Below are 14909 nucleotides of genomic sequence, written 5' to 3'. Positions count from 1 at the left end.
TTTTCAGAAAGAGTGAAAGTTCTTTATTGTGGCTGAGTGCTGAACTGCACACTAGGCTGCAAAATGGAGCTGCAGGAACAAATCAGCTTATTTCTGTATATGTCTACTTGAGAGTAGCTAGAAATTCAGAGCTGGAAATCAAGCTCAATTCTTATTTTCACCAAGTCGGTCTGAATTTTGGGAAGGCAACTTGACCAAAATTATCTCTGCTTAAAAAAATTCTGTGAGTAAGAAATCAGTCCTTGTACATTATCTTCTCTGCAGGAAAAAACCTGGTTTCAAAATTTTGGCTTGATTACTTTTGGTGTAGCTAATGACCTTTGCATCACTTCCTCTACGAAATTTTCAAATTTTCACTCTGACACCTTTATACTTGATTTATTTCCTGAATTACTGAATAATGCTAAAGCCTTTTGTAAGTGAAAAGGCAAAGTTCAAGCACTGTCCACATGCAAATGTGTGTCTTTCCAAAAGCTGTAAATGTGGACACTTCAGTCCCACAAAGATATATTTTGGTCCTAGAAATAATTTGCTTCTATTAGCTATTACAATCTGAAAGATTTTTTTTTTAACATCAAAATGCAATACATATTTTCATAGGGTCTTTGCCAGCTTAAAAAATTTATTTATTTTTATTACTTTTGTAGAAAGCAGGTAATTTTGTTATCCCCACTCTACAGATGGGAAAATGCAGTACAGATACTGTGAAGTGGTCATGCACTGGACAGATGGTGGGGCAGGGAGAGAACTCACGCCTTCAGAAGCTCAGTACAATGCTTCAACATAAACTGACCAAAGTTATTCTACCCAATATTTTTATAGGTCTGGTGACAATGTGAATGGAGTTGAGATCCCTTATAAAGTAATTTCTGTAGTCCATGCATCCAATGAAGTGGGAAGAAACATCAATTCAGTATAGCATTCTTCAAGCAGGAAAAATTGCACTGTAGTAAGAACTGTACACAATTCAAACAAATCAATTCAAACATCAATTCAGTATAGCATTCTTCAAGCAGGAAAAATTGCACTGTAGTAGGAACTGTACACAATTCAAACAAATGGGTTTTTTTGCTTTGTCTCCATTCCTTTTTGCACATTATTTGTATTTGCATTGCTACTCGTATATCATTCTTCTAAATATCCTTTGGGTGAATAGGTATGTACTTTCTCTGTTTGTTTTTGTTACCAATGTTTAGAAGTTAGAATGTGCTCCTTTACCTAAAAAAAAAAATAAATTGTTATAGGGTTGCTTCTATGCAACAGTTGTTACTATGCAAGAACATATTTCAATAAAAATTGTCTATGAAGATGGATGCAATGGTTGCTGAATAGACACATAACTTGCTTCCCTTAAGGAAAAACAGAAGTCACACAGCAGGGATGAATGACATAGATACTGCACAGAAGCACAGGGGAAAGAAACAGAACCTGCCTTTATTTATTTGTAATGAAAAAATCAATACGTTGTTCTAAATTATTTGGGTTACACAGACGCAGGCAGGTAGGAAGAGAAGAAAGAGAGGTGGGAGAGAAGAAGGGAGGAGAATGGGAAGGGCGGAAAGAGGGAAGGAGGAAGGAAGGAAAAGGGAGGAAGGGAAGGAGGGAAGAGTTTAAAGTTAGCCACTAAATCTGATCAAGGGACTGGCTTTCTAGGATGCACAGCAGAGATCTAAGGAGACATGAGGAATGTGACTTTGCTGTGGTGTTAAATGGCTTCCAGAACTGACCCTTGTCAAGCAACCACAAGCATGGGCAGAGCCGGCGTGCAGCTTCCTGCACGCATCTACAGAAACAGGCGGTGAGAACTCTGTGTTTGAAGTGGAAAGTTCCTTTGGGCTGTCTAGCTGCCTTGTCATTGATGGGCATTTGATCGTGCATTTTCAGCCTGTATCCAGGCTTGCACTGAATCACAGACAATCACAGATACTCACATGGTGCTTTGCTAGCACACATTGGGAAGTCTTTAGTTAAGCAGCCCTGTTTAAACTGGAGCCCTGTTTAAGCTTCAGGATTAAATTCCCCATGGACTCCATGCCCCTCAGTATTATCATAAGCATTTATGTTCAGCACAGCAAGTCAGGAAAAAAAAAAGCATATACAGATATAAGGTAATCAATTAAGGGTCCTTTCTCTCTGGATGCAAATCTCTGTCATCCATTTGTTTGAGTCCTTTTGAGAGAAATTTACCACTCCTTAAAAGTGCATATTTCTTTCAAATTTCTCTAAAGGGACTCTAAAAGGATAATTCAGATTAAGAAATTTACATTATAGATATCTATAACTGAATCAGTCTTAACAGAGGTAGCAAAGGTTGTGCTGATAATATCCTTTCTTGACTTAGCTGAGGAGATGTTAGTTAATGTCTTAAAGGTCCTGGCTCCTTAAGCTTACCCTCAGCATGCTTGTCATCCCCTGGCAGCAGTGAGTTCAGCTCAGAAATTCAGAAGCATTTGCAGCAGCATTTGTTTTTTCCAAATGTCCTGGTCTGAGCACATGGTCTGGAACTGGGCAATACAGTCTGGTCTACCTGCAGCCTGACAGGGCCCACCCTCTTACAAGATTCCCAAAACACCAGGCTAATGGGACACTCACCCAACTCCCAGCTAAAACCCGGCTGTTGTGCAGTTTGGGACACCAAACCTCTGCCCAAAGTGACAGGAGTGTGCTGGCATCATCAGTCTGGTGGTAACAAAGGGGAAAGTCAGGTTTCCAAATAAATCCATACGCATTGTCATGGGGGAGGGATCAGTTTCCACCACCAACCCTTCAAGATAAAGACAGTTTAATAAATAAAGCAAAAGCTGTGTAGACAAGCAGAGCCACAAAAGGAATTTATTCACTCCTTCCCATGGGCAGGCAGGTGTTCAGCTCTGTCCAGCAAAGCCGGGCCCCATCACACGTAACAGTGGTTTGGGAAGACAAATGCAGTCACTGCAAATGTTCCTCCCTTCTTCCTTCTCTCCACAGCTTTGTCTGCTGAGACACTGCATGGTCTGGAATATCCTTTGGTCAGTGGGGGCCAGCTGTCCTGGCTGTGTCCCCTCCCATGTCCTTGTGCACCCCCAACCTCCTCACTGTCACGGTGGGCTGAGGAGCACAAAAGGCCTTGACTGTGCAAGCCCTGCTCAACAATAACTAAAACATTGCTGTGTTATCAACACTCTTTCCAGGAAAAATCTGAAACATAGCCCTGTACTAGCTACCATGAAGAAAATTAACTCTGGCCCAGCCAAAACCAGCACAACCCGTGCCCCCCGTATTGGTTATATACATGGATGAAGTTTTGTCCCCACAGATCACAGAGATCAGTGGGAATTTCAGTTGCCAAAGTGAAAGGGTTGAGAATCAACCTAAGGTGAAAATTATGTTTTTTCAGGGGAATTATAAATTATCAATGGAAGAAAGCAAGCCTGAGATTTGTCTTTGAACAGAGACTTTCCTGAAGAAAATTCTCTTAATTTTCCTTTAACTATGTATATCAATAATGAATACAAGACTAGCAGTGTAGTCCCATGATACTGAATAAATTACTACCCACTGGATCATAAATCAAGTGTTTGCATAATTTGGCTATTTACAAATCAAGTCTCAGTCCAGAAACCGCTTTTTCCCAATGCAGTCATTGTAGTTAAGCGAATACTTGGAAAACACACAAGATCTCATCTATTTATCAGGTTTTTTTCAAACAGCTGTTCATATCTGTAGTAAAAGGAAGATGCAAAATGTTCTTGGACTGTATTCAAAATATGAAAATTATCATAGTAACAGTGGGAACAACAAAAACCTCATGAAGGGGATCCAGCTTTCTTTTCACTGGTTCTCAGGACACAGATGCCATTGAAATGGAGTCTCCCAGGAGGATATTTTGGTAGCACAAAACCAGAGCACCTTTTCGTGGACAGGGGATGGCTGCATATGGAGCAGCTGGCACATCTGATGGCTTGTGCCCAGCTCTGTCCTCACCTCCAAAAAACAGTCCTGCGAGTTGTTCCCCACTTCTGGAATGGCACCTGTAACATATGCTGCTTCCCTCAAATGCTAGTTTAATGAAGGCTTTTGCTGCTAGAAAAAAAGTGTGCTGAGGCATTTATGGAAAATTTGGCCAGGACTTACTCCAAAGCCAGCGTTGACCGGAACTACCTGTCAGAGGACAGGGGGTGACTCCACAGAGTTTCTATCTTTCTTTACACTCAGCACAGGAGTTTCACTCTGCTCAGATAACCAATTATGGGCTAGAGTCTGCTCAAAGTGGGCACCCCACAACCAGAGTGTTGCAGTATGCTGCTTTTCCACTCGTGTAAATGGCAGGGTAAGGACCAAAGCACAGTGAGCTCGCTTGGAAGCCATGCCTCCGAGCTCATTCCAAACAGATATGTGGAACCATAATATTGTACTTAGAAATATATTTGAGTTTCCGTGGTCATTTTTAGATGCAGTAAAATAATGACAGCCATGAAAGCTGGAATCAGCCATTGGTCTCATTTCCAAGATAAACATCTCAAAATACATTATGAACAAAATAAAGCAGACCAAGTTGCTAGTAAGGTTTCCAAGTGTAGGTGGCTTGTTTTGAAGTTCCATTTATGTTTTTAGATTTGTTTTGGTGCCAGCCTGCAAAGCAAAAATATTCCAAGAGATAACATTAAGGTACATAGTCAAAGGAAGAATAAACCTATTATTCATCTACTGTGAGGCATTTGGCCACAATGAAGTAAGAGATGGAGAATGGAAAGTTGTTGACGTGTCCGGAAGATGGAGATTATTTTGTGGAATGGAGCACAAAGTTTAGTGCTATCTATAAAAAAAAAGAGAAAAGATTGCTGGGTTGTGGGAGAAGGAAACCAGCTACCCAGAAGACAGAGGAAGCCCCACAGTCACAGCAATGTCATCCTGGGTTAATTTATCCTAGTTAACCCGTGTGCAGCCATGCCCTTGGGTGGGATACACAAGATATTTACTTCTCACACCTGCAAACCTCTTTACATCTCCTCTGGAACAACAATAAAACCTCCATTAAAAAAATAAAAAAGAGCACCTACAACTATAAGATACTGGAGGATGAGAATATTCTAATTTTTAAAAATTTTATTCATCAGCAGGTTATCTAACTTCCAGAGCAGCCTAGGAAGTGACTCACAACTTGCACTGACATGAAAGTTAGCAATCCATTAAAAATCTAACTGAGGAGGAAAAAGAACCTCAAAGCCAAGGCTCAAAATGAAACCTGTGAACAGGTTATAGGAGTCCCATTGAGAAATATACAGCATTGCAAGGCTCCTGGGAGAAGAGCAGCTGCCAGTACTTGAATAAAACAGCTACTATTTGCAATTCTTATATCTCAGCTTTTCTTTAATTTTATTTAATTTTAAGAATAAAGAATTTATCTACTTAACAAGGAATTTAAATCTAGGATTGCTGGATTATTGACCGATATTTTATAAGCTTTCACAAAAATAAAGGCAAAGAAATGTCCATCTCTTTGGAATCCAACGAGGGCAAAAACATAAAAAAGGGAAAGTTCAAATTTTGTTGAATGACTGTATTTTGTTTTTCCCAATTTATATATATATATGTATATATATATATGTATGTATATATGTGTATATATATATGTATATGTGTATATAAAATAAATTCCATATATGTATGATTTGTCTCTAGCTAAGTCAGCATACTTTATAGCAACATTTAAGAAAGGACTTGTATTCATTAAACTTCTTTCTAATTGTATTGTTATTAAAAGCCGCGTTCAATAATTGTGTCAGTCCTGCATGAGTGTCTCACTGCAAAACACACTCTACCCCTCTGGCTCACGTATGGTACTAGACACAATAGATTAACAAATTAAATAATAGCTAATGAGATTTGTCCAAATCTGATTTTGCTGTACTTTTTTTGATACTGCTGATCTCCAACAGCAGCTCCAGCAGAGCAGTGTTACAGCTGAAGGTCTGTAGGTGAGAACGTACTCTCAGTGTTTGCTCAGGGAGCACATCTCCAGTTCCTCCAGAGGTATTAGCTGGCTCTTGCTGCCTGCTGGGAACAGCCAGACTGCCAAAGGAATCCCTCCACCCAGAGATCCTGCAGGGAATACCTGGAGGAAACAAAAGGAGGGTTCAAGAAGGGGTGTCAAGGCCTGACACGTATGCCGAAACTTTTCTGATGGTAACAAGTCTCAAGCTTTGGCCTGCTATAACGAAGCTGAAGGCTCCCTGGCTGAAGGCCTGTGCTCCCAGGGAAGCAAAGAGTGTTCCAGTGCAGCTACATAGCTTCCCATGAGGTGTACTGCACCACTGACCCCAGCTCTCCACAGACCTTCCTTCCCCAAAATGTAGTTCAAGAAGATTGTTTTCAGCTGTGCCCTGACAGTGATCTGACACAAACATCTACAACCACTGAGTATCAGGTGTTAGAAATAGTTCTAATTTTTGAAATAGTTATTGATTAACACAGTGTTGATCAATAAAACTGCTATGTTAACACAACATTTGGCCTCTATCTGACTCATTAGGCCATCACCCCTCACCTGTGTCTCAGGACTGTGCAGTGGATCAAGCTCCAAACCGTGCTTTTCTGCTGAACCCTTACTGCCCGAGTCATTTACCATTCTGGGAAGCAGGTCTAAGAGGCTTGTTTTACAGACATGTTGGAAAGGACAACAGCAGGAGAAGGGACAGAAGGATTTTCAAAGGTTGTTGTTCCAGAGCTGAGAAAGCGCATGAAAGGGACCAAAGGTGACACTTTAAATTTAGAGTAACCCCTCTGCCCTCCAGTGTCCCGAATGGATCTGCATCTGTTTGTCCAGCATGCCTACCAAACAGGTGTCTGAATTAGTTATGCATTATATCATTGCAATAGTATTTCTGATGTTAAAATGATCAGTGAAGTGAGTGTTAATTTCCAAGAACATTTTTTGAGGTGGATGAGTTTCTGACTTCCAGTGCATTGTGCTGTAAATCCCAATACCTAGCTGAGTTATTGCTGGTTTACACCAGACTAACAGAGCAGATTTTGGTCTGGACATAGCCTGATGAGCAGTAATCACATCCTTCTGCTCCCATACCACAGGCCTCATCACTCCAGCTAAAGGAAAATTTTCATTTGTTTTGATTAATGTACAATTCTTGTTCAAGACTAATTTAGACCATGCAATGCTGAGAAGGTTTTAACCCGACCTTTCAAACACACCTGAGGGAGGCCTTTTGGAGAGGAGCAATTTATTTTATCTGCAGTTACCACAATTCCTATTTTGTGGAAATTTTGTATCCTCTCACGGTTGAACAGAAAATAAGAATTGGAAAAATGAGGTTTTAGAGGTATTTGCCCTAGAAATAGCTCAACATTTCAAGTTCCCTACTTGAATAGTTTATATCTGCCATGCATGTGTGTTTTAGCATGCAGAGAATTATATTTCAAACCCAAAACACACATTTATCTCCAGTAATCATCAATCTTTGGTAAACTCAAATCTGAACCCAGGTGGGATTTTGCCTGGTTTTATGTTTCATTGTAAAAACATTGCATGCCCATACTCAGAAATACTCGGTGAACCAGCCTTTAGCAGGCAAGGCTTTTTTCTAGTGGTCAGGGAAATAAGGTTCTGCTCAGCAGGGATGACAACTGCACTGGTTTCTTTCCTTCTTTAAAATGCTTATCTTAAAAAACATTAAGACTATCAATATTTATTCAGTTCAAAAGTTCAAAAATAGAACTTTTTACTTATCCTAGAAGTAAAGCACCAGAAGATATTGTGGCTTCTAAACTGATGCTTGGCTTATGGGTTTTCTCCATCATTTTCTAGATCACACTTCCAGCTGATAGGCAGGATTTGAGTGCTTGAATCCGCTGATCTGTATCTGATATCTCTGGGTGGACACAGCAGAGTTTCTGCAGCCTCACTGCATTTTCAAAATTCTCTCAGGGTCAGGGTCTTACTGTATGCTTCTGGTACCCTCAGAGTCTTCCTAATAAAAATTGTGAGGAATATACTCTGGCACAAATTAGAACATTAACACCCTCCCAAGACATGGATATTTGATTTTTCTCACTTCTGCGCATGAAATAATATTTTGGACTTTTTTGTTTGCATGCAAAAGCTGGGATTTTAACATTACTATTGTTATTTGAAAGGCTAAATAAGAGAATTTTAAAAATATTTTAGGATGCTGGGGCAAATATTTTCTTTACTTAATCCAGCTCATTCAGATTGGTGAAAGGTTTAAACCAAAGCGGAATATTTGATGGGCTTTGGAATCATGGTCAAAAGTGTGTCCCTCTTTAGTACCAGGTTAGAAGCAAGTTAGAGCAGCAAAATCTGCCTTTGCATTTCAAACACACCAGAAGGCATTCACACCATACCACTGCAAAAGCAGAAGGATCTATGAAGAGTGAGGCTGCATCCTGTGCCTTATATGTCTCTTTATAAGGTAGTTCATAAGGGAGAAGGAAAAAAGAACAAGCTGTTTTAAGCCTTCTTATGGTTTTTAATGGGGATTTTCACAGACACAAAAGGGGAATTTGTCTTCGGCAAAGGAAATAACACTGTCATCTACCTTCTGAGAATGAAGAAGAGAGATAAATAGCTCTTCTCTGAAGAGTTTTCCTTAAGAATAATTACCCAGGACCAAGCTCTCTTGCAGGATTGACTTTTGCAATGCTTTCTGGTCTGTGGTACAGCTATATCCCATCTGTAGCACAGGCCAGTCCATGGAATACAGAAAATTTAGTTCTAAATAAGGGCATTATTCAATTAGCTATGAGTTATCAGTGTGACATTAATGCCAGTGCTGATGTAAACCTGACATCCCAGAAAAAGAAATTTAGTCCTGTTCAGGTTTAAAAAGGTGCTTTCTGGGACTTGTTTTCTGACTGGTTCCTGAGTCTGTGGTACACAACTTTTACTTATGAAGAGCAAGATACCATTCATGGAGTATCTGAACCATTGGCCCAGTAGTAAGTTTGCTTTGAAAATATTATGTTTGCAACAATTATAAAGATTTCATTCTCTGACATTTTAGTGGGGCTCTAGCTGCAGCTTTGGTAAACTGATCATTGCTATTGTTCTGCTCACTGTGCTGGGCCTGTGTAGTAGTGAAGTGATGACCAGAAGACACTTCCAACATTTCCCTCTGTACCTTAATGTTAAAATTAGATAATTGTGGGCAATGTCAACATAAAGATGCATTAATTACCGCCCCGCCCCCAAAAAAAAGTATTTACTAAAATGCCTTATACAATAGTCCAACTTAAAAGTACAGGATTTAACAACAGAACACCAATCTACCAAGACAATTCTTGTCTGTTCTGTTACTTACATTGACACTTATTTCCTTTCCTGTTGCCTTAAGAAAAAAACCTCTTATTTTCTCCAAAAGCACAATGTGTGCTCCAAAAATACCCCAAACTCTGACTGCAATGGAGAAGTAACAGCCAGAAAAACACTCTAGACCAGATTTGTGCTTTGTACCTCATTAGTGGGAATGATGAATGGGACCAAGTCCCATATGAATTAATGGCCTGAGTGATCTCTCCAGTGTTCTGCCCACCAGCTCATAAACATGCAACCCAGTTGCCAGAGTGCAGAAGTCCAGTGCTAGCATATGGGCCTTTTTTATGTGCACTGAGGCCTGGGGTGGTGTAAGAAAAGAAGACAGCAGTGTTCAGGTTCTTCACTCAGATCACTCAGATCACCGATAGCACTTTCTGCTTGATCACTCTGAGTGGCAGCACAGTAGCCCAGTCTCTTAAGAGCAGGAGACTCAGGGTGCTCCTGTTCTGCACCCTGAGAGGGTCTGAGCTCCTTTACACTGACATCCTGGGTAAGGCAGCTGAGTGGTTCCACAACTGCTTCACAGGTAGCACCAAGCTGCCACCTCAGAAGGCAGGGAAATCTGGCTGATATTTCAATTTCATAAGACATCGACAGCACTGATCCTGGATAAAAAATAAATCTATGCTTCACAGCCCCTCATAACAAGACAACAGAAATACAGATATTCTGTAATTGTACACACCCAGAGCACATGGAAATTTTGTGACAGTGGCGGATGACAGAACAGACTCATCATGAATAAATAATTCTGCATCCATCCTCCAAAGTTCCTATAGTTCCTAAAGCTTCCAATGTGCAAAAGTTTCACCATTTTCTAGAGCTTTAGGACAAATTTACCTTCTATATAATTTTAAATTTCTGTCTCTTAGGCCATTTACCAAAGAAAAATATTTGAAACTTGCGTGGCTGATAATAGTCTTTGGCTCAGGTTTTTTGGCCATTGTTACTGACTTCCAGGACTGACTGCTGAAATCTGATTTGAGGGCAGGAAAGGAAAGAGGAGACAAAACACGGCAAAAAGCCTGGCAGGCATAAATTTTGCTTTCCAGAATGTCTGTGCTTGCAATCAGCAGCCTAAAAAGTTCTGCTATGATCATCAAGAGATGATGTCTATCAATCAGTCTTTAAACACTGCCCATTAGGTTCTCTTGTTGAGGATGTAACTGAATCTACAATTCCCTGAAGGCTGTTTTCAGTCCATTTTACAGCCAAAGGAGAAATAAGGGAAGTTCTTTTGCTTTCCAATACATTAAATGGTGTGGATCAAAGAGATTATTATCATGGCCTACAAAGTTATTTTTTAGAGCTATAATAGAATGTATACTGCTACTTTTTTTTCCCCCCATAGAATAGTTTAAGACATAAGTCACATAGTATTGATCGTAGAATAGATTTGCAGATGTCACCCCTTAGTATAAAGACTCGATTTCTAAGTGTTTTATTTTCTGGTACTGTAGGATTTTATACATTCATGCGAAATGCATTATATTATTCTCTGAGTTTAGATTTTTTCCAGATGACAGGTGTTACTTTTATGATGCCCTGAATGGAATGACAGAGTAAACTGCCCTGATTTATACTCCATTACAACCAGTGATACTGCTGTCACGACTGCTGCTCTTTCTCATTACACAACGTCATAGACTCCCTGGCCTAGCAATGAAATAAGTTGCAGCATTCCCAAATGCCAGCAACAGGAGTTGATTCCCATTGTGTGTCTTGCTCATTCACCCTGGGAACTTTTCCTTTTCAGACCTCGGTCCATAGCTCCTCTTACGGATGGTTTCCATTCCATTGCCTTATCTGGGGTACACACGGTATCTCATTCTTCATTTTAGATGTACTGTTTGGAGACAAGCACCAAAACAATAAATCATGGGGCTAGGTTATTTTTAGGCCACATTTTCGAATCAACATTGAGACTTTTTCTGAAGAACCTGCACAAGGAACTTATTGTGTGCATACACAAATAAATGACACAATTCAATGGTTTAATACTATCTGCCAAGTTAAACTACTGCAGAGCAGCTGTGTACATTTAAAATGATCCCTGGCACTTCTGAAGAGTTCATAAATCAGCAGCAACATACTTTCTTCCAATTAAGAGAGTTAAAGGAAAAAATCAGAAATTAATGTGTCTAGGACATAAATGACATCTCTATACACTTGTGAATGTGAATCTGAAGAAAAAAAAGAAGAAAGAACTTCTCTTTACAATACTAGGATTATAATAATTTTTAAATGCCCATTTTTGTAAGTGCTTCAGTTGTTGTCAGAAACATTGTTTTAAAGAGGCTTGCTTGAAGCAAGCCAGTGACATTAACCCAAATCTATTGAAGAAATGAATGACAGTCGTCAGGCAAGCCACAGAAGGACTACACCAATGCCTCAAACTGAGGCTCCTTCCAATGACAATAACATGAGAAATACACCCTGTATGGGCAGTCACAAGTCATCTTTTAGAACTCTCTCTGAAAGCAATTGCTAAAATACTACTTATTGCTCTAAAGAATCATTGTCTCGTTCCACTGTCTAAACTTTCCTGGCAATCTGCTGGCATCATTCGAATGTCCAGAGTTGAAGGGGAAACCATATGAGGAGCAGCTGAGGCCACTTGGTCTGTTCAGCCTGGAGAAAAGGAGACTGAGGGGAGACCTCACTGCAGTTACACCTTCCTTGTGAGGGGAAGAGGAGGGGCAGGCACTGATCCGTGCTCTCTGGTGACAGTGACAGGACCTGAGGGAATGACCTGAAATTGTGTCGGGGAGATTTTGGTTGAATATCAGGAAAAGGTTCCTCACCCAGAGGGTGGCTGGGCACTGGAAGAGGCCCCAGGGAAGAGGTCACAGCACCAACCTGACAGAGTTCAAGATGCATTTGGGCAAAATTCTTGGGCACGTGGTGTGACTGTTGGGGCTGTTTTGTGCAGGGCCAGGAGATGGATTCCATGACCCTTGCAAGTCCCTACCCACTCAGGATACTCTGTTATTCTGTGGTCAAGAACAACCACCACACAATTGCTCAGTGACTGTGCCATTATTGTCTCTTGTGCTGTGCTGCAGCAAACACTGTAGAAATGCAAAGGCGATAACAAGCATCACTGAGTCTTTACCACCTATCTTCTATTTGCACTTCTTGCAGCTTCTTGCCTTCCCACCATGTTCCTGTGTCTTTTCACAACAGTAACTTGGTCTCTTGCTGTAGCTGGATCTTCTTCCCAACCATATGCGACATAGTTTGTTTCTCTCTGTGACTACAAGCATTAAAAAAATCTATGTTTACTTCTAGTTTAGATCTCACTAAAGGAGGAAGAATAAGTCCATTAATAAAAATATTTTAAAACTTTTTAAAAAAACCTCCCCAAAACAACAATGTTATGCAGAATCTAACACCCATCTGACCAAGTCACCTCCCCTTCCTCTCCAGTAGATTGTTCAGGTATATTCCAAAAAACTCCATTCAAAGCAACCTTGCTTCCTCCCTTTCTTCCCTGAATGGTGTTGGCAACAAGCCCCCCCAAGCTTCAGTGCTGCAGGACACACTGCTCTAGCACAGAAGCAATTTGAGGAACACACGGGTTGGAAGGGACCTCAGGCATTCAACTAGAGCATACTCCTGCTCAAAGGTTTTTAGAGCAGGTAGTCAACACCTTGTCCAACCAGGTTTTCAATATCTCCAAAGGCAGGGATTGTGCAACCTGCTCCAGGGTCTGACAACTCCTTATACTGGAGCTGGGATTTCCTGTTTTCCAGTTTGTGTCTGTTGCCTGTTTTTCTTCTGCTCTGCACACCCAAGAAGAGGACTCAATCTTCTTTATACCTTCCTGTTAGGAAGTGATTCCCAGCAGTGAACATCACAGAAATGAATTTCATTATTACAGTTCATTTACTCAAAATCTAGTATTTCCATTTAAATACTTCCTAGGATCCATAATTAGTTCTCTCCACGCTCCAGAGAAAGGATATCTCCTTTCACTCAGTGCTCTGGCAGAACGGAGAGCTGATATATGCCTAATTGCCAGTGTGTCTGGAGCAGGCTTGAATCTGCTTCCTGTTAACTGGACCATTTTTGCGCGTTTGAAACACAGAATCCATGTTAAAAGTGTGTCCTCTTGTTTTAAGCTTATAGCAATGCAGGCCATTTTTGTGGTAAACCAAGTGTGGAATGGATAAGATTTGGAGGACTGGGAGACAAGTCTGGGTCAATGCTGCTGCATATTGCCATAATGAGTCATAACATCATTTAGCTGTAACTCTTCAACTAGTGCATAAAAATTTCAGCATGGTATGATGCTAATTTAATAAGAAATAAAAGACTGGCTCTAATACAGATTTGTAAAAGGTTTTGCAAAAATGCTGTATCATTTGATTCTTTCATGGCATTATTTCCTGTGCCAGCTGTCTCTGGTGACAATGATATGTTTGACAATTCAGACAAGGAGACTTTAGGCCTGGAAAACTCTAGGAACTGAACAACGAGAGGTTTCCAGCTTACAGCATAACCCTCTGGAAAGCTGACAACCATTCAGGACTGCTATAGTACACTTTGCAGGTTCTTCACAGCTCACATTCATTTGACAACAAAGAGTTCCCATTCTTCAGGTGAAAGTTGATTTGTGTACATAATGTGGGGATGTTGTGTGGATACACTTCAGGGGGGTGGGTCAGGTGAATCACACCCACCAGCTGGGACCATGCCAACACATCAACGTGTCCCTCAGGGCTTCTGTGGAGAGGGTGCTGCACAGTAAAATAAAGGATTTTCATGACTAAGGCTCTCTCCCATTGCTGTACTCTTTTCCAGTCTCTGCAGGAGCAGTCAGAGGATTTGCCTCTTCCATGGTTATGGGGACAGACCAGTCATGGTGTACTCTACAAGTGATATGAAAATGATTGCTGTCATCTTCGTGTGGTTTCCCCTCCATCTTGGATCTAGTCAACAGAAGTTTCCAGAGGGGGCGTCCTGTAACCAGCAGACCAAACTGGGTAATGATAAGAAAGCTAATGGAGTTTGTAAATTTCCAGTGACAGAGAAGTAGACAGACTGAAAGTATCACTCGTACAAAAGTAGTGGGTAGGGCTTAGACACCTCAGTCCCTACTGTTAGATCCCTTTCTCAGCTACAGCTTGCCCAGAAAGCAGTACATTAGTACCCTGGTACCCCTACAACTTACCAAGCCAGATCTGGACAGCATTGACCTGCTTTCGATAGACAGCAGATAGGCACAGATAGGCCAGGATTTTACTCAGCTGAGCTAGCCCCTCCTGAATTCCAGCCAAAATGTCACAAAAACGTGTGGCCAGGTCAGGAAATAGCATGGAAAGCAGAGTTCAGGTGATACATTGCTATTGATTTACAAAACTGTTGTTCTGAAATCTTTGCTCAGCTGAGCCCTGTAACATCAAGTTCAACTGTCTTCCTGCTTCTAAAAAATTTTTTACAATTCCCTGGCAGCTACATCTGCCAGGATTGCAGGAGGGCTCAGCTCCCTTGTTAGCCAGACAAAGAAACTAGCATCCAGAGAAATTAGTGCCCAGAGAAGATGCTGCAGGAGGCCCACAAAAACACAACCTACCCT

This window comes from Pyrgilauda ruficollis, unplaced genomic scaffold (genome assembly GCF_017590135.1).
Source record: "Pyrgilauda ruficollis isolate IOZ18807 unplaced genomic scaffold, ASM1759013v1 scaffold5, whole genome shotgun sequence".
Lineage (NCBI taxonomy): Eukaryota > Metazoa > Chordata > Aves > Passeriformes > Passeridae > Pyrgilauda > Pyrgilauda ruficollis.
The sequence above is the reverse complement of the archived record's forward strand: the minus strand, read 5'-3'. Positions refer to the sequence as shown.